A 5000-nucleotide genomic window follows, 5' to 3' on the forward strand; every position below is an offset into this window, starting at 1 on the left:
TACAGCCACACACACAAACGCACGCACGCACGCACAAGCAGACAAAAACATGGAAGGGCATCTTACAACTTGCTGCACTGCACTGCAATGGTACTGGTGTGGTAGTGAATTATGCAGTGACACACATACACATACACACACTCACGCACACGCACACGCACACGCACACACACACACTTTCACACACACAAACACACCCTCCGTTCCCTCCACAGATCCTCGCTGTGTTGGTGAGGAGAGGGGAGGTGGTGAGGAGAGGGGAGGTTAGCTATTTATGGAGCGTATTAATTAGCGGTGACGGGCGCGCCGTGTCACTCCTAGCCCATTAGCGCCTTTAAATAGCCCGCTAGCCATGAATCTGCTGCGAACACACACACACACACGCACACACACACACACACACACACACACACACACACACACACACACACACACACACACACACACACATTATCTATATGTCACGTCTGTTAGCCATGAATCTGCAGTTCCCACACACACACAAGCACGCACACACGCACGCACGCACGCACGCACACACACACACACACACACACACTAACACACACACATCACGTCTGATAGCCATGAATCTGCACACTCTTAAGTTACCTGTACTTAAGGTTTAGGCCGGCAACTAACACACACACACACACACACACACACACACACACACACACACACACACACACACACACACACACACACACACACACACACACACACACACACACACACACACACACACACACACACACACACACACCCTCCGTCCCCTCCACAGATCCTCGCTGTGATCCGCAGCATGTATCCCAGATTAGGCCGTGTTGACCTGGGTGAAGACACTGCCTGATGGGGCCCCTAAGTCCCTGGGGGACAACAGCTTAGCATGGTGTGTGTGTGTGTGTGTGTGTGTGTGTGTGTGTGTGTGTGTGTGTGTGTGTGTGTGTGTGTGTGTGTGTGTGTGTGTGTGTGCGTGCGTGCGTGTGGTTGTGTGTGTGTGTGTGTGTGTGTGGGTGTGTGTGTGTGTGTGTGGGTACTGGGGGACAACAGCTCAGCATTAGCATGTCATATGGTCATATCTGACTGAGAATTTCTGCCTGCAATTACAACATGCAGTTGTATTAGCTCACTCACGCTATGACAACAGTTATGCAACATCAGCACAGCACACACAGCAGCAACCCTCCAGACGATATGAGTCGAGTATGATACCATACCTAGGGGAAAAAAGGTAAACAAACTTCCATTACCCATCTCAGAAAGGACTGAACAAAATGAAAAATCAAAAAATCAAAAAGAAGCTGCGTAATCAAGTACTGATGTGTCAACGACAGCCTGAGCAATACAACTGCAGGTTGGAGTTGGCCGGACGTCTCATGCGCTGCATCAGCACACTTCTCTATTAGCTCCTGATCCGCTAAGCCTCACGTACACTAAAGGGTGGTTTATGCCTCGAGATCAGCGTCCCTGCGTCGTGATGCAGTGAGCCGCGCAGTTAACGGAGTGAAGGTTGTGTCTCGACGCAGGGAGCGATGGCGTGAAGGGCGAAAATAGGTCTCTGATTGGTCCTCTCGACCAGCCTGCTCTGTCCTCGAGTCGAGAACAAGGCTTGTCAAGCTACTTCCTTGTTCTAACCTTTGTCGGTCTACGGACTGTGAGCTCTTCATTAAATAAGTTGCCCGTGCTTTGTCGTTTGATTAATTTACACGAACCACAGACAACACGTGCGCTTGCAAGTTACCATGCTGAAGTTATTTGGACAGTTGAACAGTGGTTCCGAGGTCGAGGAAACATTCCGCTTCGTCCTCGACAAATGAGCCACTTCTTTGTTCCAAACTACCACGGTGGCTGCCAGTGCGATCAAACATGCACATGATATAAAGATGTAATGTTTCATTTTCATTGTCGTCGAGTCTGTGAAGCTAAAAAACAACCGACACGTCTAGGTTACTCTTTGTATTGAAGGCAGTTTGAGCGTGGAATGACATCGCGCAGACCGTGCTTCAAAACAGGGCATAAACCAAAATTAACTGCATCATGGCTGCGACAAGCTCACTCTGTGGCACAAGTAGGAAGCATAACCCACCCTTAATACACACAAGTACAGCACAGCAGGAGCCAATGATGTAGTCTATTGTTTCGCTACGGGGGCGCCACAGACCCCCAGGGGGCGTTGGGTAGCTTTTTGGGGGGGTCAGAAAGATACAGCTGAGAGGGGACGGAGCTTAGTTGCCATTGGGGTTGCCATTAGTTGCCTTAGTTGCCATAAGTCTTCTTTTTTAATACTAATGGGGGCGTTATCAGGCTTATGCTGAGGTCAAGGGGGCATTGGGAGGCCAACGATGAGGCGATGTCTTGTGTATTGTGTATTTCAGTATGATATTAGACAGCTTCATTTCCTCCGGGAGTAATAAAGGTTTCTCTACATCACCCTCGACACATCTATACAGCATGAGCGTAACACAAAGATATCCAGATAGGCAGATACCTGGCGCTCAGGACTGTTAAACCTGATGGACAGGTAGGCAGACATCATCATGACTTACCTGGCGCTCAGGTGAGAAGCTCCTGCCCCCTGCCCCTCCAGCTGAGTAGCTCTGCCAACGCTTCTGGTACCTTCCTACCCCTTTAGCTTCTGGTGCGCCTACACCTGTAGCCAGAGGAAGACACAAGAAAAACACAATGTTACATTCATGCCATATATACACTACACCTGTGGCTGTCAAAGTGTGGGCCAGGGACCCCTGGGGGCGCGTGAAGGGGTGCTAGGGGGTCCGTGGCAGGATGGCAGGAAAAGCATAGCTCAAGTTGTGACAGGCCACCGCTCATCTGTTTAGAAGGTGCAGGATTCAGTAGAAATTTCCGTATAAAAAGAAGACAATCCGCCAAACCTGAAGTGTGCGGATTGTCTTCTTTTTATACAGGAAAAGCATAGCAAAATCAAATGGATATCGAGCTCCACATGGACCGAGGGCCCCAGCATGTGGCCTCACAAGGGCAGATTTGTGTAGTACACACACTACACAAACACACACACACACACACACACACACACACACACACACACACACACACACACACACACACACACACACACACACACACACACACACACACACACACACACACACACACACACACACACACACACTTGATATTCACAGTCACTTCATATTCACAGTTTTAGGCCATTTTTGACAGAGGTGGGCATGTTCTCCGTTGATTCGCATTGACCGAAAAGCACAGGTCTACCTACACAAGATGGAGGCTAATAAGGTCTTTGTGTAATAAGGTCTTTGTGTATGTTTTGTATTTGTGTATTTATGTAAGCTGACAGACACCTTAATTTCTTTCAGGATTAATAAAAGTACTCTACTCTTCTTTACTCAACTCTTGAATAGCCAACATGTTTCACCTGACACTCACATTGCCACATGCTTATTCTGGCTAGAGGCAAGGGAATTCCAATGACAGCTAAAAATAAATATTATGCAATCTACTTTCTACTTTACTTAACATTCTTTAAGACTGGTTAAAAGAAATACAGAAATAAACAAACAAACAAACACACAAGCAAACAAACAAACAGTATTAACAGTGCAGAAACAAAGACAAACACAAACAAAGCAGCAGAGCCAGTAAATGTTCCAGTGTGTGGCTACTAATGCAGTGTGCTGACTAATAGGTACGCGAGAGGAGAGGGGAGGGCTTCCAGCCAGCCTGTTAGTGCTGTAACTTGCAAACTAACAAAAAAGCAAACAAATAAATAAATAAACAAGCAGGCAGACAGACAGGCCGGCCGGCAGAGAGTGTTGTTAGTGCTGTAGTGGAGTTGAGGAGCCACTACTGTAGGACTGCTGTGCTGCGCCTGCTGTAGGTGTGTGTGTGTGTGTGTGTGTGTGTGTGTGTGTGTGTGTGTGTGTGTGTGTGTGTGTGTGTGTGTGTGTGTGTGTGTGTGTGTGTGTGTGTGTGTTAGTGAGTGAGTGTGTGTGTGTGTGTGTGTGTGTTAGTGAGTGAGTGTGTGTGTGTGTGTGTGTGTGTTAGCGAGTGAGTGTGTGTGCGCTAACTCTGACCCAGTGTCCCGAAACAGCATCAGATTTACAGTCTCTGTGTGAGGTCGCGTCTGGAGGCGACCAATGAGAAAAGGCCTCGGGCAGGATTGGACCAATCAGAAGGGGCCTCTGGCAGGGGGGTTAGACGGGGCTAAGGAAGCACCAGAGGTATGGCCAGAGTTACAGCTTTAACCCTTTCACCCCCGCTAATGTTACAGACTTAACCCTTTCAACCCCCGCAGAGGCTTCCGACTTAACCCTTTCAACTCTAGAGTTTCGGACCTCAACGTTTCAACCCCCACAGAAGCTTCGGATGTAACCTTTTCAACTCTGACAAAAGTTTCCTTTGAACCTTGACTACTCTTCTGTCTGTTAACTCTCTAAATGCTAATTAGATATTAGTAATTAGTTAACACTCTGAATGCGTATTCGTCATCAGCCTCTCTCTCTCTCTCTCTCTCTCTCTCTCTCTCTCTCTCTCTCTCTCTCTCTCTCTCTCTCTCTCTCTCTCTCTCTCTCTCAGCAGGGGAGAGTCAGACGGGGCAATAGCCTGACCGTTAAGCCTTTAACCGCCTCTATCCCTGCAGTCTTCTGGTGCGACTGCAGCTTTAAACCGCTTTCAGGTAAAACTACAACTCGAAAGCTCAGCACCGATCGCACACAATCACACACACACGCGCGCACACACACACACGCACGCACGCACGCACACACACGCACACGCACACGCACACACACGCACACACGAACACACACAGCATCTGTGACTTCCAAACAAGGCCGATGGTGTGCAGAGTATCAGTACAGGACTATCCCAGAGTGCTCCAGAGAGAGCCTGTCCGACAATAGAAGCAAATATTTTCACAAGGACGGGAAGGAAAAGGAACGGGGGGAAAATGTACTTTCAAGTGTCAGGCTATTACCCAGAGAGAGAGAGAGAGAGAG

General features: G+C 48.4%; 1 protein-coding gene across 2 annotated transcripts in view; it reads right to left on the bottom strand.

The window, feature by feature from the left end:
* Positions 1–5000, bottom strand: part of LOC134465894 (thyroid hormone receptor alpha-like) — a 127489-nt gene that overhangs the window by 71071 nt on the left and 51418 nt on the right. For both annotated transcript variants that reach the window (XM_063219795.1, XM_063219787.1), the window contains exon 2: positions 2550–2653. The gene's annotated coding sequence lies outside the window, so the exon portion shown is untranslated. The remainder of the gene's footprint in view (positions 1–2549; positions 2654–5000) is intronic.

This window comes from Engraulis encrasicolus, chromosome 2 (genome assembly GCF_034702125.1).
Source record: "Engraulis encrasicolus isolate BLACKSEA-1 chromosome 2, IST_EnEncr_1.0, whole genome shotgun sequence".
NCBI lineage: Eukaryota > Metazoa > Chordata > Actinopteri > Clupeiformes > Engraulidae > Engraulis > Engraulis encrasicolus.